General features: G+C 33.9%; 1 protein-coding gene across 7 annotated transcripts in view; it reads left to right on the plus strand.

Moving 5' to 3' along the window:
• Positions 1 to 24,133, plus strand: part of MGAT4C (MGAT4 family member C) — a 336,587-nt gene that overhangs the window by 145,477 nt on the left and 166,977 nt on the right. For all 7 annotated transcript variants that reach the window (XM_042017617.1, XM_042017612.1, XM_042017619.1 and 4 more), the window contains exon 3: positions 16,288 to 16,367. The gene's annotated coding sequence lies outside the window, so the exon portion shown is untranslated. The remainder of the gene's footprint in view (positions 1 to 16,287; positions 16,368 to 24,133) is intronic.

Raw genomic sequence — 24,133 nt, forward strand, 5'->3', positions numbered from 1 at the left:
ATTATTCCTTTTCAGAAGGAAAACTCCAAACCATTGATTCTGAGGAGATGTAGAGAACAGCAACTCTCATATCCTTAAGATTTAAAAAAATCCTTTCATAAAAGTTTGTATTTTGAGGTGCTTCTTATGCTCTGCTACTTATATCTAGCTTACAAAACCTTGGTGCGTCAGATTCTTAAAAGCAATGCTTTTAACTAGGATGTATGTCAAAGGATATAGAGAAATATTAAGAGAATTACAGCTTCTTGGATGGGGAGGGAAAAAATGTTTTTTTCTAGTTTAACCTGACCCTTTTATCCAAGTTGAACATAATTCTGACAAAAGAGAAAATTTGAAAAAAACATCAATGCTAACCATTTAAATTCTGCTAACACGTGTGAAAATGAGTTATTTTTCTTTATCTCTTCAAAGTGTTATGTGAAGTGTCACAGCAGGTGAAATGGAAACTAGAAGTTCTGTTCTTTCAAATAACCTCATTTTACTTGTACATACTACGCTTATTGAACTCACTGAACAGCATAGTTGTGTGTTTAGATTAAATATATATGTACACATATATATATTTAAATTAATCTCCTGTTTAGACAGGATATTTAATGTATGGATTTCCTTTCTTCTAGTGATTCATCTTCTCTTTCATGACTAGCGAGAATCATTATGCTGATCTGGTAATACAGCACCGTCACCAAATACTGAACTTCTTTTATTATTATTACCCAGTTGTTATCTTAGACAAGCAACTGATGGCTTTTATTAACAATGTCAGGATTGTGGAAAGATTAGCCAAATAGATTTTTACTGCACCTTTCATTGCTGTGATTTCTTTTGTTCATAGATTATTTGTAAATAAAGATCAGCGTATTCTTCCAAATCCTTAAATTGAAAACTTAAAAAATCCCCCAACAACCCAACAAACAACAGTTAATCAGATTACACAGTAACTATTGTTCCTTACAAGATTATGATTCAAATTCCTGATTGAATATGGAAATAGAATATGCAATTTTGGTTCTATAACTTAATATTGTCCTGAATACTAGGGGACCATTTCTTGACATTACAATGGATAGTCTTTAGAAGTACCTTGGTATTGACCTGTGACAGGTCAAGAAAGGGCTTCAACAATTACAGACTATTTGTCATATGAAAATCTCTATCCTGAGTTTTGCATTACTATGACTTCTGACTTTGATTTAAAAATATATTCAAGTTACAAAGCAATAAAGAGAGAGATTTACAGTTTTCATTTGGAAATGTGCTTATAGGAAATTGAAGATTTATATTAAAAGTCCATACTATTTATCTTGAACATTGTGCAACACTTAATATAATTTAGAAAACTAGAGTAGTTGATCATGTAATTGCTGCCATAATTTTAGTAGGGAAATAATGATTAGTAACAAAATTGCACATTAATTTTGTCTTCATGTCTCTTTAGTTCACAATTTTGTCAAAATCTTAGACAATACCTGCCAATCAGGTATATGATCATTGACTGAAGTACTGCTGAATATACTCTTTTCAGTGACCTAAGTAACATGTTTCATTGATAAGAATATTTAATTGTGTATGCTGAATAATATTTGTGCACATAAGAATTAGAATATGGAATAAAATAATATATGTGATCAGAAGGTTCTCTTAGTTTTACTCCTTAACCTCAAAAATTAATATATGTGCAGATCAATTTTTTTTTCCTTAAAGTCCATTTTCAGTTTTTTCTTAAACTCCAATTTTACAGGAACACTCGTGTTCTCACCCATCTGTGACTATGATCTCTGATCCATGAGACACTGAGTGCAATATCCGTGACTGAATGTAGATATCTAGCAACATCTCAAACGCCTTGCCTGGTCTGAACTCCATTAGTTATTGCTGAAGAAAAAAATCTTCTCTGGTTGTCATATGTCCAGCCCAATGTGAATATCTTTGATATTTTAAGATCCTTAAAACAGTATCTTAAAAATACATTTGACTCCCTCAATCTTTTGTCAACAAATATTTTATAACTTTTTGTATTCATAAAAAATTAATGTTAAGGAGAAAAATTTATGAAATTCTATAACATTATTCAGCTAAGGAATTAGAGAATAAAACCCCCAAAACTACCGTCAGCTGCAGGATTTATGATTATTTCTGACTTTCAATAAGTGAATATATGTTGGCTCCCATGCCCACTCCGCAACAAGTAAGCTGTAACCATGGTATCCTACTTTTTATACTTGGGATTCCATAGGGAGAGAATTTCGGTATGCTATCCAGATGGGTGTTGGTTTTGATTAACAGAGGGTCTGATGGGATGAATAAGACCAAGATTGTAGGAAATAACAGAAAGGATGCAGATGTATAAATATTCTTTCCTTCTCCCAGACCTAGCAATGAGTTAACGTGGCTGTTCCACTGAGCTATCATTTTTATGGTAACTGTTGATGTTAAAAAGAAATAAAACAAAACAAGCCCTGGATGTCTCCCTAAGAAAAGATATGAAATTTGGGCATGTCAACAAGAGAAATCATTGTATAGTAACTTAAGACATGAATTTCAAAATGCCTTACTGAGGGACATTTTACAATTACTAATACAAAATGACTTTCATGTTAGCTGTACAGTTACCTCCTTATTTTCACACTGTTTCAGTGGTTTTGCTTTTCTTTTACTATTGTTCATTGTGCTGCTTCTACAATGTTATAGCATAAAGAAACTTTTTTCTATTAAACAGAGTAATTAAAAGCATATTTTCAAGACTGATTTGTCAAATCACTGAGGGAAATGGCTTTCCTGTAAAATCAGGGCTGTGTACAGTGTAAAAGACGCGATTAACAAAATAAAAAATAGTCTACTGAAAAATAAATCAAGATATCTCTTCTGCAAAGTGTATTTTGTTGCATTAATTCATGGATTGTATATGCTATCCTCTGAAGTTCTTTCTGTTGGAAAGAAAAAAATGAAGGGTAAGATTATTTGAGAGAGTATTGTATAAAAACAATGCAAAGAGTGAAGGACATTTGAAACAGAAGTCTTGGATTCAGAAAGGTGATACAAAGTCTGGGTGAGATAAGGTAAAGAAGAGTTTCATTAAGTGAGCCTATGGTTGATACATATGAAGGGAAAAAGGCACAAAGGAACTGCAGGTGAAATTGTTCTGTCTGACCCTTTGGCATCCAGAAGGTATTAGCTTTTTAATGGGATACGAGAAAATACCTATAGAAATACAGAAAAATGGTGCTGCCTTTGTTTTTTCAAGTTACTTAGCCAATGATAAATGTCAGTGTTTGCATAACAGATTTAAATACTAACAGACTATATGTCTGTATGCTATGAGCATTGAGAAAGCAGTAATAAAATGTGGAGAGGTTATAAACCAGGAACAATAACAGGGTGGATGGTGATAAGGATGCTACCTAGTTATTCATAAAGAGACAGGTGCAACTGTCTCCTCTGCTGAACAAAAATTTATTTTCCTTTGGTGACTTTGTATTGAGAATTATTGTCAGAGGTGGAAGTCAAAACAGCAGATGGGTAATCTGGAATTCAGTAAATAGAGCAGTAAAATTATGTTAAAGGTGAAAGCATCTGCTTCATCGAGGTTGTCTGATAATCATGGGCTGTTTCAATGCAAAAGGGAGTAATAAGTAAATGGGGCAGTGTTAAATAAGAACACAGGGAGATATAAACGTATTAGACAACAAGGGGTAACAGAAACAATGGCAGAGTGCAAAAATCCATGGTTAATTATTGGTAGACCTTTACAAAATCCCATGTAGAGCTCTAGAGAAGGCCATGTAGTCTTCGCAACTGATAAAAAAGGGAAAATAGGATGAATTTGAGGATTTTGGAATTTTTAGGGGATTTGTGAAGCTCTGCAAAGTGTTTTAGGGCATATTTAGGGAAAGAGAATCAGGGATATAAAAAGTGCCCATTCCATGTAAAATACTGCATGTCAGTACACCTGTGTGACCAAGTCCTGCATCTGATCATCTCTCTAATCTTCTGAAATCCTTTCTTAACTCTGTTTTCGTGTAATCTCGTCTGTTTTGTGCAATTGAGTACTGTAAAAGACTAGTGCCAGCTACTGGTGAGGTGGGTGTCACTGTGAGTTGAATTGGTGTCATCAACGAGGGTTCGTCACGGGCATAGGAGCCCCAGGGGTGTCAACTGCCAGAGGTAGGAGGGGTCTCAGCGGCAACCACTGAGTTGGATGAGGGTTTTGACAATCTATCAGAGGGGAGACAACAATGCATGTCCCATAAAACCAGCCACTGGGAGAGACTGGCCTGACTGGGATGAGTGAGGGCCTGAGCACTGATGATAGAAGTGCAACTGTGGCTCACAGCTCACATGCCTGGTGCTGGCTGTTGAGGGGGCAAAGTATCTTGCTTTCTCTAAACCTGCATATTGTGCGGTTTGCTAGCAAAGCTCAGGCAGGACAAGCTGGCAGTAGTTCCAAGGTCCAGGCAAGGGTATCAGGCAGGCAGTGGACCTGTCTGTGTAAACCTGCATTTAGGGGAGTCCTGAGAGTGGATTTACATGTTAAGGAAACTTCCCTGACCAGCTGACCTGGAGCCACTCCGGCAGTCACACTGGCACCACCTGAGCTGGGACCAAGGCCCTTTCACAGCTGCACACCACACTCAGACAGTCACACAAGGTTTCCTCACCAGCTCAGCACCAAGTTTCCATAACAGAGTCTCAGACATCTTGATCCTTAAAATACTTTAATCTTGGTGCAATACCTAAATAAGAGAATAAGAGCCTGAGCTGGTGTTTCTGAGAGGGACCCTGAACAAAGGAGTCCCTGTGGTTTTTTTACCCTCACAGCCTAAGCATGGTAAAGCCTTGGGGGCTGCTAGCTCCTTGTCGCTGTTTGGTCACCTGATTTTTCTACCACTTGTCACCTTCCTCCCTGAGAATTGTTTTCAATAATTGGAAGATTTTCCAAAGTTGTTGTTATGTATTATTTCTCTAAGCCATAAGCAATAATTCTATACCATATTGTAATAATGACCTACACTGAGTTTTTTAGAAGTGATTTATTAATAAATTTCTCGGGAGGCTGGAAGTATGCAAACTTTAGCCTTATGCTCGACAGTACACTTGATGCAGTTGTTAATGAATCAATAAGGCACAGTCTCATGTGTCTTAATTCCAATTAAAATGTTGGAACTATGTGAGATGGAGCTGATGTCTAGATAGATAATTATATTTAATAATCTGTGTCTATATGCATAAATAAATCCACATCATTCTAGCTGGTTGCGAGAGATATGCTATCTTCTCTGCATGTCCAGTAGGATTTAAGAATTTCTTCCCTTCCATCTGGGATTTGAATACAGAATTCAAAAAGCTTATTGTACAGAATTAAAACTAACAAAATTTGCCTTTAAGTAATTTAGAACATTCACAGTTTTAAAGAAAATGCACCAATGATGTACAGAAATACACTCATCATCTCTGAATTACCTGCACATATTTTCTCTTAATAGCTGTAATTCTTGCTTAAATAATTTTTGAGGATTTTGAAAAATTATTTAAAATGTAGATAAGTCTGTATATTCCATCAGTTTGGCTGAAATCCTACAAGCAAATTTGACTGGGATTGAATGTCCATACATCTTTTCTGTATACACTACTTTTGCGGAATAAATTTGATGACTGCGAAAAGATTTTTGATATTTCTGAAAAGTACCGTCAATTCAATATGAAAATGTTACATTTTCTCAATTTCAAAGATTATAAAGCAAGCTATATTCTATTTCAGGCTTCAAGAGTTGGACATTGGGGAACGATATACTCTCTTAGCAAGCAGATGTTCTTTGTAGGCAGGCAATAACCTTGCTCTGTGAAGAGAAGTAGCCTCCTTTGCAAAACAGTTTGAAGACCAAATACTCTACCCTCACTCTTTTGACTAATGAGAGTCTAGGTACCTAATATTCCCACAGGGTATGCCTGGAGTTAATTAATGAGAAACATTAAGCACAAGAATCTATCTAAAGCATTGGCTAACCCCAGGCTGAAAAGCAGGCATTTCCTTACTTGGAAAGCAGAAGTCATTCTCAAAAAGTGAATATCCCATAAAATTGTTTCAAAGCACCGGCTCTGTAGGTATTTTTCTTGAATTTTTGAGGCTAGTTCTCCTTCTATCTATCAATTTGCTGACAGTTTTGGGGAAGAACAGAAAAAAAGTATATATTTTTTATTTATTTGTGATCTAAATATAACTAACACATTTTGAGTATTACAATTAAATTACAAATGAAAAAAAATAATTCCAAATATAAGAAAAGGACAGATGTCTAGTTTACTAATGGACAAAGTAAAATACTTAACATCAGAATGTTTGTAGTGTCTCTAAATATATATGTACATATATCTATATAAAGCTGAACATTTTTTACTTGAATTGCAAGTTTTCTTGGTATCTGTACAAGTATTAATATTATTGACATTTTTGATTCCCCTCCTGCTCCATACAACTGGCTGAAATAATTTGCTCTGTAGTATTTCTAAAATTACCTCCTTCTTGGGCCATTGGAATTCTGAACAGAAAAAATATATTACTTTAAATAAACAGGTAACACATAAAGCTGAATATAATCCCCATGTTATAAAAATTCCCTGCATTTTACAGCTAAGCAATAAAGAAAATATTCTTTACATTCAGAAAAATCATATTTTGTTTCAAATTTTACCATGATATGAACAACTCTTTTCCTCAACGTTACATTTTTAAATTATATTCAGTTTTTGTTAGACTTCACAACTAATAAACGAGAGGATCATTAGAAATAATAAGGGATAATGGAGACAGTGATAAAAAAACATGTTCTGCTTTCTTTTTCCTATTGGGAAATACCGTATCTGATTTTCTTGTCTTCCAAAACTCATTTTAGACAATCAGTTGTGTATTATTTCACATGTCCAAAACACTTTTAATTGCAAAATATTTTTCAAATGTACATAAAGTGGAATGTTGGTTATTGTTTAATCGAATTCTAAAATGCAGCCGTCTCTGGAACATTATATAAAATATACTGTGTGAACTGAATATCTGCAGGTAACCACGATGGCCAAAATCCACACCTGAAGTGCAAAGAGTAGATTTATTCCATCACTACACTGGCAGAATGGGGACACATGCACTGCTAAGTTAACCCCAACTTAGCAGGGGCAAAAAGTGCAAGAACCCTGCCTGGCCTCACATTAAAAAAAAAAGGTCTTGATGCAGGCACAGTCCTTCACAAGGCTGTTTTACAATCTCCAAACTTCTTATCTCTCTTCCTCCCTTACAAGGAGGGCCAAGCCTATAGGAAAAATGCTTATGTCTCTAACAGCATCCTGTTAGCTGATTTGAGAGACTTCCATTTCTTTTCAGCAGACAGAAAACAACCTGAAACAAACACATGTATGTGAATTTCCCACGCTGAGTATTTTTAGCATCTCCCAGATGCAGGGTTGGTATTTCAGCAAAGAAAATTCTAAAACCAGCTTACTTTTCTTTCTTTTCACCAATCTTCCATTTTCAACCCCTTTCTCCCCACATACTCTTAACTGCTGGGCAGAGGAACAAAATAGAAGGTTTTCAGAGAGGAACTGAAGTAAAGCAACCTCAAAAAATTATATAATCGGTGCATGAATTTTCTACATATAATTTCTCTGAAAGAACTACAGGAATGACATTCAAAAAGCCACACTATATTATTTATGAGATTTCTCCTAATTTTGCATAAGAATGTATCTATCTGCTTTGGGTCTTGTTTTTTTGAGGTCAGAAAATTTAATTTACTGTGAAGGAGTGATATGTGTCTACTTCCTTAGATAGCTGCCTAATTTTTTTCAGGGAAAGAAAAGTGTCTCACATTCAGCTAACTACACATTTTTTCTGAAATAATGTAAAGCATACAGAAGTGCTTTTTTTCATACTGAGTCATTTAAAAAATCATCTGTAGTTCTGTAAGTGCTAGGTTTATAGCTTTGTGGTTCTGGTTTTGCTGATTGATATTTTAAAAAATTACTATCCTGGTAGAAGTCTTGCTTTTTTAACAGAAAGTTGAAAGAAAAGGTAGGGAAAGAGAAACAGTAATTTTTCTTCATTATTTTATTATCTGGCAGTAGAACTGTGTATACTGCTTATAATGGCATATTCATAAGTAATACACTGCTGACATTGAATAGTAGCAAAAGTGGAGAGTAGAAAGAGTAGGAAATATATCTCATTAGGTGGATAGTTTAGCTTAGCTTATTTTAAAATTACTGTGTTTATTGTGTCAATTTTGCAACTTTTCTATCTGGTTAATCAATTATTTCTTCTTTAATGTATTTGAGATAATTGATGTCCCTTTGCATTCATCTCATTCTGAACTTAAATGATCTAGTTTTATGGTATGTGATAAGACATTAAGTAGTGCTGATTTTGAATATGCTTTGTTTTATTATGCCCTCCAAAATTCATGACCTTGAGCCAGTATGTGTTCCCAATATTTGAATACAGTGAGGAAATTCCATGCTCTTAGAAGATGAACTGAGTCCATAGTTTCTCTAGGGACTGCCCTACAACAGAAATGCAGGGAAAAGTTATGTTGATGAGAACGTTTGTCTAGTACTAGTTCTGGTTTCCCCCACATTTATATCCGACAGAAGATCAATCTTCATTAGCATTTTAGTTTGGAGTAGTAATGCAACAACCCTCCTGAACCTTCTCATTTATTGTGTTTGGTTTTGACTGCCAAGTCAAAGCAAGATTACTTTCAGATTAAAATTAACTGAAAAACCCACTCCAGCAGAGCACCCTGTTTTCCCACATAGTGCAGACAGGAGCATCCAAAATACTGGGGTTGTGCAGCTTACTTCAGTGGTTACCAAGCACTCATGCAAAAACAAAGCTTTCAAACCACTGAGAACTCTCATCATATTTGAAATGCTCTATATGCAGAAAAAACTAATTTGTCAGTCACCAGCCCTCTGGTTTTACAGCTCATTCCTTTGCCTTCCACAGAGGTTCTTTTCTTGTCTTGGTATAATTTCCAGTCCTTGCCTTTTCTTTGGCTACTCTATCTTGTTACTGAACCCCTTTAATTTTAATTTTTTGTATTTTTTTCCTTGCTTCTTTCTTTTCCAGCCTATCTCAGTTGGGCTTACCAAAAGTTCAAGTGTAGTTTTATCTGTAGTTGTGAAAAAAGTGTTTCATTTCAGTCCAACCTGTGGGCTGATGTCCTGACCCAGCTTCACCCTGAGTCCATCCCCACAGACCTGTACAGTTACTCCAGGGTTTTATGAGACACTGGTTCCCCTCACCAGGTCAGATCCTTACCCTTGTATTTTAAACCTCTAGGGAGAGACTATCTAGTCTCTATTGTGCAAATTATTAAATAAGATCACTGCATAATCATGAATATTTGAGTGGGTACATGCAAGTTATGACTTCCTTTGAGGTCACTGATATTAGTGAAACATTGGGGAGTTCTCTGATGATTTTAATAAATTCCTATTATTTAAAATCGTCAATATTTTAGTTATTCTATTGTTAGAGCATTGCATCAAAGAAAAGGATGCCTTTTTTTACACATAGTTCAAAAAAGAACTGTGCTAACTATCGTGAGCCTGATCACCCACTTTGGAATCTTCAGCCAGAAGTAATCTCTCTCATCTTTTTAAGACTACCAGGTTTCTTGCCATTTGCTTAGACTGTTTTTGAACTATGATTTTTGCAAAAATGACAGTCCATTGTTCTGCTCTATGTCTTTCAAATTCTAACAATGAAATCAGGCGAGGAAGGCCTATATTTCGTCCACTTTTCCTGTGTGAGAAATGTTATTCTTCAGTCATTCTTCCCAATCTTATATTCAGATGTGTAAGAATAAAAAAGCAATGTGACAATAAGCTGACCATACAACTTTACCTGAAGATGAAATATCTTTCTTATAATGTAACAGCAGAATACATTACCTGAGAGTAAAAGTTATGCAGTTTACCTCTTTACTACTTTTTGTTTTGATTTCTTGAAATTGTCTCCTCTATTCTTTGAACCTTGAAATTGAGATGCTTTAAATTCATTTTAGAATTCATGTGAATGAGAATGCTAGTTATGCTTCTTCATACCTTCAAGACCTCTTTCTGACCTCTTTTAGCACTTTTGACATTTTACAACATAGTTACAAGAGGACATGAAAGAGGACAGTAACCTTTCTTAATGTATACACATGCACAAATTTTTGTTGTTTTTGTTCCCTGAGACACATCATCATAAAATTTGAATAATATCATCATAAAGCTTAAATTTCATCTGTTATCACAACCTTCTAGTATGCTTGTCCGTAAGGTTCAGACCTTTGAAACTGAAATATGAGCGGCTGTTTAGCTGATATTAAGAACAGTTTTGTGAGTTAACTCCCTCTTGCAGGTGGATACTGCATGTATCATAAAAAAAGTGTTCAGAACATGCAGCCATGGTTTATTAGATAATGAAGCTTACTCAACATGATGTTCTTGGTATCTCCCATATTTATCCATGAAGAGAGATTAATCCAGCCCACTGGCTTTTTTTCCCACAGATAAAGTACTTTTTACTACAGTATTTTTCAAACACAGAATCTATTCAGTTTCCCTTAACCCTAGAATTATATTTTCAGGGATATTTTTGTTTCAGTTTTAGTTTTTATTTATGTTTTTCAAAAATAAAATTATGTTTTTATTTAAAAAAAAAAAAGCGAGAAAGATCTTATTCCTAGTTATGGAATGAAGTCCTGTTAGGCAGACTGTTATGTGACTTCCTGGAATACCTTGAATTCATCAAAGTTAGATTTCATCTTGCTTTATATATTGTTATACACATTTCATACAACCTTATCTGAAATTAATTTTTAGAAGCTAGCAGAAAATGGAAAATAACTGTGATAACAGGTACTATTCATTTGTAAATATACCAAACTGAATCTTTATGATTGATGATATTGCCACAAATATAGTTAAAGATTTGAGAATTATAAAAAATTGTGGTTCCTCTAACAAATTGCCAGAACTTATGTATTTTATGATTCTGTCATCTTTAATTTATTCCAAAAATTGTAGTAAAACTTCTTCAAATAGGGTCAAAGTTTCACCACGAATAGTAGTTCTTCTGATAATTGAGGCTTATTTTTTATTGCACTGTATCAGACATGTTAAAATCACTGGAGAATTACCTCACTATATCTTATTACTTGTTGTCACTTTAATGATGATTTATTCTTTAAGTTTTAATTTTGATCTAAATGATATTTCCTAACTGAATTATAAGTTTGAATTAATCCTTTTCTGCAGTATGTATTACAGTTAGTCATGTTTTCGGTATTAATCGCAAAAGCATAATATTGTAAATACTTCTGACTAGGTTGTTTTTTTTTTTTAATAAAAGAAACACCTTTTGTCCTTGAAATCATACTGCTCTACAAACTGTAAATGCTTCTCTATGGCATAGTAATGCTCAAATAGAAATTAAGTAATAAATTCTTAGTTTTACAGTTTTAGGTATGTTTTCCCTTCACTGGGACTGATGAGGTTTGCAGGAATTTTATTTGTCATTTTTATAATTTTACTTCTGATGGATCTATTGAGAAGGATAATTCATTGTATCACTAATATAAGATATCAGAAATGGTTATCTTCAAGATGTGGAGTCCAGTTCTTCTTGCATTTGCGATGGAGGTAGTCATGAAAAAATTAACTGAAGTTGAGACAAAGCAGGCTGGCAGTATGGAAAACTGCATTGAATATGGAGTTTGGGGAAATATGAAGGAAGAATTCTTTGCAAATTCAGTGAAAAATGGAAAAGATGCTTTTGAAATTAAAATTGCCTTTCTACTGACTTCAACACTTTTGTTGGAAAATGTTTTCCTAGTATGGAAGTAATTGTAGACAAGATACTTGAGGAAGCCTCAGATGAGAGACACTATCCGTTGTTACTAATGCCTGAACTCAATTAATGCTTTTTTACTCAGTTTTATCCTGTATACTGCTGTTTCAGCTCCTCAAATATGTGAAATCAGAAAATCAGCTGTAAAGGAACAATGGGAAATTTGGTATATGAAGTGTGAAAGAAATTATAAAAGTAGAGAGAAGTTAATTGTGCAGCAAGGTGAGAAGCAAAGGTTCCACACTTTTTGACATATTAAAGTTCTTTAGACAGGAAAAATACTTACATTTACTTTATGCAGCACAAGGATGCAACTTTTTTGAAATCTGGTTGCAATTCCCACCTCACTCTGCAGTTTCCAGTGTGTAAGATCTATCTTTGGTGACATGAGCTAAACAAGAAAGATAATATTTTAGGGCATGACCATGACTGATCATGACTGGTGCTGGCAGTGGGGTCTGCAGTGGCCCTCGTGAAGAGAGGCAGGGGCTGCCCCAGGCCGGACACAGACGGATCCAGCCAGCTCCAATGCAGCCCCACAGGGCACAGCTGTGCCTGCCCCAGAGGTGGAGGCACCTTTGAGGAAACAGATTTAAGAAAGGGCAAAATGCCACATGGACAGTGGAAAGCAGCAAAAATACATGAGAAACTGTCCTGCAAACACCAAGGTCAGTGAAGGAGGGACAGGAATTGCTTCAGGTGGCAGAGCAGAGATTCCCAGCAGCCTGAAGAAGAGGGACATGATGGAACAGATATACATGCTGCAGCCTAAGGACGACCCCCTGCCAGAGCAGAGAAAAAGTATAAGGAGGATGGAGAGGAGGAGGGGAGCTGTTGTGGACTGATTGCTCATTTGCCTTCCCCTTGCACTGCTTGGGGACATGGAGCTGGTAGAGGAGTTGGGAATGACAGAGTGAAGTTGAGCCTGTGGAAAAGCAGAATGGAGGACTGAAGGTATTTTAGCCTTTTGCCCTTGTTTGTCACCATCATATTGTAATTGACAATACATCAAATCAATTTTCCCCAAATCCAGTCTGTTTTTCCCATGATGGTAATGGATAAGTGAGCTGTCAATCTTTTCATCGACTTATGAGCTTTTCCATCTTAATTTTTCCCCATGCCCTGTTGAGAAAGGAGAGTAAGAGACCAGCTGGGTGATCACCTGGCAGCAATATGAGGTCAACCCATCAGGTAAATATTGGATCATATGACTGCTTTGGATATAATTTATATAAATCTTGTAACAAATCTCTAAGTGCCTATAACACACAATTTAAGTATTTTTACTGAACTGGTGATATACATAGAAATTCTAGATTATGCTTATGTTTTGCACCTCCAGTTTTCTAAAGGCATTTTTTTCAAACACTAGGCCTAATTGTTCAATGTTAGGCTACGGTATGCATTGAAAGAGGCTGAATAATTCTGTAGTATTGAGTAGATGAAGCAAAATGGGACAGGTATGGGTGTGGCTTCTGGTCTCAAGCAAATCTGTCACAACAGTCGGCGTGAGTAAGGGTGACTTACATCCCTATTATCAGATTATACTTCTATTCTTAAAAGGCTAGCTGCAAATCAGTTGTGCACTGGTTCTTGAACCAGATAACTGAGAAGTTGATTTTTTAGCCATTGATCACAGTTGCATATCTCTTTTTTTGTGTTGCAACCTAGGAAAATGTTTTTCAAGAGTCTTGGCAATAACCATGCATTACCTATTTGAAGACATGAATTGATCTGTATGGGGCAAAAAAAGGTTATGATTGAAATATTTATAAGCACATTTAAAATTTTTCAACTAATTTTATATCTGGTTTAATATGAACAACATGAGCAGGTTACCTTGTGTAGGATTTTGTCCCTTTTCTTCCAGTGTTTTTACAGTTTATCAACAAGTTAAGTGTTTTAAGAAATTCCATGTGTGAAATCTTCTTTGGCACAAAATGGAACTTCTTTACTTCCTTGATTTTGAATAATGCAAATTATTCTAGAGATAGAAATACTTTCTATTTAATATGTTATGTCTTTTATTTTTACCTCTGGTTATATTTGGTTACTCTGAACATTGTTATTACAGCCTTAGATAATTATCCAACACTTTTTTCTTCAATCTGTAACACTTTAGGTACAACTTATCAAAACTTTCTTTAAAACAGTTTTTGTAAACCTTTACTTTTCTGCCAGTGCTGTATTTCCTTTTTCTTCTGAAGGCTTCTCAGTACACCAGTCTCACTGCTTTCGCTGTGTAAATCTTTTGTTTCTCTTTTCCTCTGTACCTCCATTGAGGGGATCAGGTTCCACGACAGCTCTTCTCCTTGCTGCCTTTTCCAGCACATTCTTTTCCCAAGAGAACCTTCCTTGCTTCTTAGTATTTTGCTTGGCTTTGTTTCCATCTTGCTGACTACCTTTGAAAATAATTGTCTTGTCCATTGTTTTCTTGTCTTCTGGTAACCCAAGATTTAAGGGGAAATATTCAAATTCTTGTGTCAGTGATACTGCATGCACCTATTCCCCACTGATCACATAAAAGAAAGACTAGGGTATATTATCTTAATCTAAATAAGTAAGTAGCAGGGTCCAAAGAGATCAGCTTCAGACATTTCCAAAGTGTGTAACAGTACTTTCAGTGAGTGGGGTAAGTGTGCGTATACTGCAGACGAGGAAACAGTGTGCCAGACAAAGCCATGTTAATGATGACAGGAAAAGGAGAGGGATAGTACTTCCTTGCTTCTTCCACATCCTGTTGAAGTTAGTTATATGCATACCTATGTTTTCACATATACAAAGATAGATAGAAAAATAAAGGTAGAGCTATTCATAGATACAGAAATGTGTGTAATATATGATATCTGCAGGAGAATTTCCTGCTTTTATTAGTGTGGAATATTCCCAAAATATTTCTTGGCATAGAAGTAAGGATCTTGCCTATATAATATAAGAAGGTGTGTTATGTGACATATTTGGTGAAGTAAAATCTTTTTAAGGAATATATGAATATCTGAATGTGTATGTGCAAACACTAAAAAATATAAACATCTATAATCTGTCTAATCTGTCCTTTTTTTAAACACATTTTAGTCTACTCAGCATAAAATGTGCACTGTGAAAATAGATTAATGATACTCAAGGATAAACAAGGCACATGAACAATTTTTAAATTTTAGAATATTGAAATACCTGAAATACATTTCCAGGAATTTCTGAGCATGTGCTATAAATGTGTTTTTTTCAAGTATACTTCTTAGAAAGGATCAGCTCTACAAAAGAAGTAAAGAGGTGAAAAAATTCTCTTAAGGTATTGCAGATAAGATAAAGGCACTGAAAGCAACATGCATTTGTAAGAAGTTTTACAACTGAATAGGACTAATCAATCTGCATATTGCTATCAGTAATTGTAGATTCCAGGGCACCTAATTTGTTGATAAACATTTTTTCAGCAAATTCTAACAGTAATGGTCACTCTGGTTAAATTGTTTTTAACTTTTCCAAAAGTTCCATTTAGATTGTACAGATACTGAAGTGTATACATATAAAATTAAGATAACAAATTTGCCAGGCAATGCAGTAGAAATCAATTCTTGGTAATAAAGTTCAAGATAAATTAATTAAATTTCTCTCTGCAAAATCAGCTATTTTTCCTGAAACCGCTTATGACAATATTTCAAATTTAAATTAATTATTAATACTTTACAATTATTATTTTTTTTTCTGAATGCACAATAAATAAAGATAGAATAATGGAATATACTTCCTTAGATGGTCTCCTTAACTAGCAGTCATAACAATACAGAACAATACAGATATATGTTTAAGAGAACATACATAATTTTTCATCCAAGCTTTCCAATGTAGACATCTCACCCAGTTTTGAATAGATGTATGAAATCTAAAAATGAAAATCAGAAGAATCACAGGTCTCTAAATATGATGTTACTTGTCTCACCCAGCAATATATTTAGTAGGTATTTATATGGCTGGGGACCAGTTGAAAAAGTTATTCCTATAAAACCAGTTTAAAAAGAAAAACTATTTATCCGTCTGAGCTGAGTCCACTCTTGCTTGAATCATATGTTTTAATATACAATCTGAAGAATGCAAAATGTTGATATAACTACACATATATCTAAAATCATTGGTGTTTGAGCCTAACAATTTTTAATGGATGACTTGCTTTTGAGTATGATTTTTTTGTGATGTGTGCATTATAATAGGAGCCAGGTATTGACAATAAACACTTTGATCTATTGCCAAACTCATATTTGAATAAATGTGCATGCACAAACTATTTCATACTTGTTAAATTCTTTTATTCCTTGCACACACAGAATATGTGTATGTGTAAAAATTAATATTTGAAGGAATAGGAAGCTAAGATACTGTCTTTGTCTTCTTTGTTTTAACAGGAATTTGCCTTGTGACTTTTTCAGTCAGACACCCAACCTGTTCCTTAACCTGATAAGAGTACTACTGGATATTGTGACAGGTAATTCAAATTCACCTTATTATTACCACTGATTGCAAATAATTAAAGACATAGCAAACTTCTTAGCTTTAAACTCAACCACTGTAACATTGTAAACATTGTCTTTATTAAAGGAAGAACATATTTTCAAGTTCTTTTTTAATTAAGCATCATGCTGAAGTAAATGGGTTTTTAATAAAGCACACATTTGTATATGAATTAAGTGATCTAGGTATAAGTAATAAATATTTTATTACTATTTTAAATTAATAGTTTGGAACAGACTACTTATTATTTATGCATGTTTACAATTGTTCCCAACATAAATGATGCTTTCCAATATTTATGTTATAACAGGTATTTTAATATTCCTTAGTTTTACTAGACTTCAGAGAATATGTAAAAGTTCTAAATAATTTTTATGGTTCTTTATGTATTTTTAGAAGTAATGGTAACTACTTAGGTAAATTTGTTGAGATGTGAGTTCTCATCTCATTGTCTTGTGCTCAGTAAACTTGTGTTTGGCAGCTTCTCCCCCTGAAAGAATCTCTTTTTATAGTCCTGCTGTTATGTTCTTGACCTTTGCCACGACCACAACCCTGAGGCATTTGAGCTGTCAGACAAAAGAGTGAAAAGAGGCTGGTGAAAGTTGTAGAATGCAAAAAGCTTCGTAATGCACTGGTGACTTTCCTGCCAAAACTTCACCTCCATTGCTGTCACATTTCCTTAAATAATAGGGAGACTTTTCCTCTAATGGGCAATGGAGGCTTTGGGTTTGACTAATGAGAACTTGCAGAGGCAGCCTGCCATGTGTCTCTATCGTTTAACTGAGGTGAAACAATCTTGCCTGGCTACAGACAAGGGCTAGAAGCAGTCATATTCAAATGTACCTGTCAGTAATTAATCTGTTTGGGCTTTTTTTTTCCCCCAAGTATTCATATATACTGTTCTATGTGCAGTAAAGCATTAAATTGCTTTGCACTGGGAGTAAGTCACATTCAGGGGTCGTCAGAACTATGCTACTGGATGGAACATGCTTGATTCAGACAGGTTGTTTATAGCAAGAACTTGGCATCTGAAATCTCCAACTACTCAGGAGATTTTATACGAGATTATCTTTTCTAATATTTCTAATATTATTTTGGAAAAGCTGATTTTTATTTAGTATCATGTAGATAGAAAAAAGCCATTCATGGATAGTTTATGCCTACCTCTGATGTAGCCACTGAATAGCCACTACTTGTTGTGTCAAGATTCTTAATGAATTTTTCAGTATCTGCTAGCAAAGCTTTTTGTTGAAATTACTATATATTAAAGATAGATGCAATTTTTTCCTTTGTCACTAGATCATCTTTTTTGTTGCAAATTACTTTTTTTCTCCTAGAATGGGTATGAGAAAAATGCTTTATTTTACTGCCATTTCCCAACATGTGATATGAAATTAACGCAATAAAGCACAAATAAAATACAATATAAGACCAATATGGAATTAGCTTCTTTCCATTTTACAAGAACAGTATATTGTAGACCAAATGCAAAACTTTGTACTGCATGGATTAAGAATTATTCCTTCCCCACCACTTCCACTGTAAAATATTTTTTAATATCAGTACTTATAAAGGCCTAATGAAAGACAGATTATTAAATCAGTATTTTAAAAATCAAAGTATTTAAATGAAAAAATCTCTAAATTAAACTTGGAAATTTAACTTTGTGTATCTATCTAATAAGCAGTGATGACAAATACAGAATTTAAAAGCATTTATAGAGACATAATTATTTTTAAATTGTTAAATTCATAATTCATTTTCAAGAACAAAAAACTGAATCTCATGTCTAGTTAAACATTTGCAAGTCAAACATGAGTTTCAAATACTGAACAGGAAATCGCATCACATGAAAAACCAACATTTTTTCCCCTTAGAGACATAACATATTCTGTCTTAGTTGACTTTTGAGCATGTAGTGCTAAACTTAATGAATACTAAAAAAAACTATACACAGTAATTCATACAGTGTTTTTCCTTTTTAGATGAAAATATTTTTGCCTAACATTTTTATTTGCATTTTTAATCTGGGAAATGTCACCTAAATATCACAGATACTATTTCAATGTTTCTGTCTTTCACTGATGAATTTGGGTTTTTTAATTTTCTTATCCTAGTTGTGTTCCTTTCCACGTAATGCATGAAAAATAAAGGAAACTAGTCACAAGGAAAAGGGAGTTATTCTGCTCTAACTACCTTACTACTTAAGGAAAAACGTGTACATGGTTTCCTTAGTTCTCTGGAACATCAGCAGTAGTTTAGGAAATTACTATTTCAGTCCTAGTTGTAGAAATTAATGTTTCACTGACTGATTTCCATTTTCTTCTTGTGCTCCACAAGCCATAAGAAAGATGGGCTGTCTGGTAATTTCACAGCAATGTTTCCATTTTTTTTTTTTTTTTTTTTTTATTTCTTTAAGCCTGATATTTTCATTTTTGTTTAAAGAAAATAATAAATGAAGGTATAAACCTCCTGCTGAATGAAATACAATTCCTCTTCTATAATTCTATATTTGAAAACTGTTTTAATTTTATTTCATTTTTTCAACTTATTTCGTTGGTCTCTGTTGAAAAGAACATATACATCCTGCTGCAAGACTTCTTTAATATTCATTAATATACCTGGCTGTCCTTTCTGAATACATAAAAAATTACTGTTTTTTTAAAATTTGAAACTGAAATGGTCAGCCAATTAAAACAGTATCAAATATTTAAAACGTGGGAAATTGTCCCTGCTCTATCATAGCAGAATATGATTAGAAATTGTCATGTAAATATGTTATTTCAGTGAAAGTCTAAAGTAAGTTCCTTGTCATGATAAGAGAGAGACAATATGAATATCCAAATGAGGTTTATCTACAAATTTTGACTGAAAATGTCCTCCACACTGACTAGAAAGAGAGGAGCTAGTAGTCAGGTGAAATATTTTTTCCATTCATACTTGCAGATACTGAGATTGCTTAGAGAGATGCAGCACTATGAAGACCTTTAAAACTTCCTAGAAAAGTCACGTAGTCACAGGACAAAGATTTGCCATGTGACAGTTTCCTACACACTTTATTTAGTTTTATAATTTTTGAAACTCACTTGCCATTGTAAAAATGTAACTGAATATTATAACTTCATTTTTAGTAGATCTTGCAAGAATTGATGGTTTTCTGAGAATCTAGTGGCATCCTTATTCATTGTTTTGAATAATAGATGTGCTTTGCAAACATTCATCACTCCTCTGCAAAAATATATCCAGATCTTAGCTACCTGGAAATCTACAATAATCTGATAAAATAAGTTTTCTGGGAATCAGAACTTTTAGCAAAATTTAAGGCAGTAAATTCACCTACCTTCAAATCTTTCATCACTCTTTCAGTCTTCTTCCTTTCCCATTTTCCTTCCCTTTTCCGTGATACTCCTGAATGAGAGAGATGTCTTTCAAACAAAAAGACAAAAAGGAAAAAAAACCACCCCCCCCAAAAAAACCCCACAAAACAAACAAATGAACAAACAAAAAAACCCCCACAAAGCAAACAAACAAAAAACAACAACAAAAACCAAACCAACCAACCAACAACAACAAAAAAAGCCAAGAAACCAAAAAACCCCCCAGGTCATGCTAACAAGCATTCATGGATATGAAGAACCTTCCTGCTACCCTCAGTGCATTGCTGCCTTAATTCAACTGCCTGAAAAAACTATTGTGTTCTCTCATTTATTGCATTCTATTTACCTTAATGGATGAATTATCTGAGGGACTTACGTTGCAAAGATTTTAATCTTTAATCTTAATAGTTTTTATTCAGTTTTGGTTTTTCTAGAACTGTGGCCATTTTTTTTCAACTGTAAGAAAAATGTTATTTGTGAAACAGTAGCTACACCATCCTATATTAATCATATAGAGTCTTAGTGCCTTATGAGATTTATTTCTTAGCACTCCAAAAGAGTAACCCATCAAATGTAAGACTATTGTCGCAGTAATACACAGGTCATTATAAATATTAGAAAGTCAGAGGCATTTTGCGAGATCCTTTTTTTTCTCTAAGTATACCCTGACATTATTATACTGGCTAATTGGTTTGTGCAGCATTATTCCAGCATGAAATAACAGACATAAAACTTCTGTGAACTGTGACTTTTGTGTCATCCTGTTAGTTGAAAATAAGATTGCTGACTATAAAATGCCTTTTCTGTAACGAGTATCACTGCTGTATCCTATAAGATTTAATTACAAATTGACTAGTTCAGCTTTATACAAGGCCTTGGAGATTAAGGTTTTGGCATGGCAATAAAGGCAGCTTAAAAAAAATGTTCTCCCTTCTGTTTGATCTGAAAATCAGGATTTGTATAGACAAAGATATGCTGTGCAAGCTATATAGCATTTTAAGAATTCTCTGAAGAATTCTGCATGCTCAGTGTTTGTATATTGCATTGTCAGGTGTGTATAAGTAAAGTATCCAATAAGTAAAAGGTAGATTTTTTTACAGGACATTGTTGAACATATTTATTCCATATGTCTCTCTAAATAAGGATTACTGTATTCAGCATCTGAGACCATATTGATTTTTTTGTGTGTACGAGCCTTCTGAAAATTGGCAGAAAACTGGACAGTCTGGGCATAAGGTGAAAACTGCAGAAAATGTCTGTGCCTGAACCCGCTAATTATTAACTCTTGCAGACACTCTTAATGTGAACAGCACAGTGCAATGTACATCTCTAGGTGACTGGCTATGGATGTGTTGAAGAGAGAGAATAAAGAAAAAGCACAAAAGTTACACTGTCTGTCTCTTAACAGGGAATTTAGATCCAGAAAAAAATGTATCCAGATCTAATGGGCTACTGTGAATGCCAGAATTAACATTTAATACTCATATAATCACTAGATTGGAAAAGACCTCCAAGATCATTGAATCCAACCATTATGTAGATGTATCTCGATTCACTGCTGTCTTTTGTGTGACTTACAACCATGCGGTTGTCTTCAAATTATATCCTTTAGTGACTACTTATTCTGTGACTGCCTTTGATCTTTCAATGGCAGTGTAGTTAAGAGCATTTCATTTTATTAGATCAAAGTTACTTTATAAAAATATTCTGAATTGTTATATGTAAAAATATTCTATAATATATTGGTAAATAACTGTTCTATAAATATATGCCACTGTAAAAAGTGCCTTGTTCTATTGCTGCTCTATGCAAACTGAAACACAGAAATCTTCTTATAGAAAACTCTTAAGGTTTTTTGAAAAGTACTTTTCTTGTCTGAGGTACTGGCTACATCTCAAAATCCAGATGTATCAAAGGAAATCTGCAGTAAAATGTATTAAACCAAAATGAAGTTTAACATATTTCTATTGAAGAAAATTTTCATATTCTTGTTACAAAGGAAGATGGGAATAGAATTAATAATTTGAACATGTACAAAGTTCTTTAACCTACAACCTTTCATAAAATTTAACTTTACAGATATGATGTCAACCCTAGAAATCATATGAAAGGCCTGTTTACTGAACACACCACTGCTATTTTACCTTGTAAAAGGACCATTACTATCATTCTCTTATGTGCTGCTGGAGGAAATACTGGTTTATTGATTTGTCTCAGCTAGATCAGGTCCTTGGGAATCAGGAGCTTATATTATCCTGGATGAATTATTTATTTTTATTATATTTTGTCTTGGACTGTTAATAGGAAAAGAGACCCACACAGGACGGACTTCATTATACATGAAACCTACTTTCTCTTGGCAGATAGCACATGAAGAAGAGCAAGGTGCAATAGGCTAGAACCAGTTAGTGTTCTTCAATCTGGGGAAGATATATCAATATGATTGGCATGTATAGATGTAGCAACATAGGCGTCATTTTTTGTTCTTTAGTGCTTTAAAAAACAAAACAAAACATTATCCTTCTGTATCTCTTCAACCAGATTTAATAACAGTAAGATAAATACTGTGGGATCTTAACATAAAATTCAATCTCAGAATCCCTTATGCACAAGGAGTAAAAACAAATATAACATGTTAAAACTCATGCTAAAAGTCTAAGAGTTCAGAAGTATATAATGACAAAGCATTTTAATTTATTTAAAAAAATATATCTGTTGCTATTATTTTCCTCCAGAATAGCAATCTGCATGGTTTTGATGAACATGCAAGGAGGGATTTCCAAGAAAAATGTGACTGAAATAATACTTTTAATTCGGGTAATGCTTTTAATATATAGATTAATTTCAAACCATAAAATAGTATTCGCTGTAATACATAGTACATCAACTTATTGCTCAGTCTTTCAAGACAAAGTAGTCCAATGCCTGAAATACACATCAGGGAACAACTCTGAACTGATGGAATAAATGCCATAGCAAACCTTTAGGTCTTTTACTTCTCTCTTTTCTTACAGAATACCTGAGTCAATACTAGTTTATCTTTCTCAGCTACACAGGCTAAAACATTTCAAACATGCAGGAATACTTTGAATGGAATCACAGGAAACTCTGAAGCTGTACTTTGTGTCTCTTCTGCAGGTTTTGGGGAGAAAAAAAATCTGCCACTTCTACAAACTTGAATTTCTCTTAGCTCATGTGTTCAGCTTTTTGACAATCTTAAAACATAAATCAGAATGCAGTACTTACCATGGCAATGTATACATCTTTTGAATGGCATATATTAAGAAAATCAAGTTTTTTTACTCAGATTGTAACTTTATGTCAAAGGGAAGAATTTTGCTAATCGTTTATGTGGGCCTTGTCTTTCACTCTCATCTCTATCACTCTCTGTAGCACTATGACTCTTCAGGATTGTCATCCAATTAACAATAGCTAAAAACAAGATACAAGTACTTTGCAGGTCTGCAGATAGAGCCATCCAAATTTCATGGTTTTCAGTTCATTAATTTTACTCATGCACAGGCCCATATCAAAAATGCACAAGTCAAATGCTTAACTTCAAGAAAGGATCAGACTGTGAAATAATCATAAAAGCAACGATAATGGGCAAGATAAAAGACTTCTACTTCAAGATCTTAGACAGTGGTCAATTGTGGATGTGAGAATAAATTAATGCTTCACTCAGTTTAACCTCACAGCTTCTGACATTCTGTAGTTTAGTGCCTTCTGAACTGGAATTTGTCTCTACATCCTTCTGTTTGATATCACTTAATAACTGCAAAAGCAGTTATATTGGCACAGCATGCTGCCAAGAAGTTTCACAATTCATTTGCACATGAGTGAAAAAAACTCCAAATTTCAGTTCAGTTCAAGAAAAGTTCTCGAATATTTCTTTGGATTATTTCGGGTTTCATATTGTGGGAAATAATGAATAACTCTTATCTCTCTCTATTGCAATCATATATTCTTCTCCATTAATTTACTTTTCCAGGTAAAGAATCCCAGTTAATTTAACATCTCTTTATACCTAAGTCTTTTCACACTTCTTTTTTACTTATACCTTTTTCTTTTAGTTGGGGAGACCTGAAAGATCTTCAGCATTCAAAATACATTGAAATGACAAAATTATGAAACATTGCAGTAATGCTTTATGATTTTCTTGTATAGTTTTTTCCTCTTCTCTAATATCTCACAATTTCAATTGCTGCTAAGAACTGTTTTCATAACATTAACCATAATGACCCTAATTCTTTTTGTAGGATATTAGTTTAGAACTCATTTCCATATATATGCACAAATTAACTTTTTCCCATCATTTTTCTTTACACTGATTATACTGAATTTCTTCTGCCATTTTATGTTT

The sequence above is a fragment of the Corvus kubaryi genome, unplaced genomic scaffold, assembly GCF_017639235.1.
Source record: "Corvus kubaryi isolate FWS band 111438036 unplaced genomic scaffold, C.kubaryi_AGA036_p1.0 137, whole genome shotgun sequence".
Taxonomy (NCBI): Eukaryota; Metazoa; Chordata; class Aves; order Passeriformes; family Corvidae; genus Corvus; species Corvus kubaryi.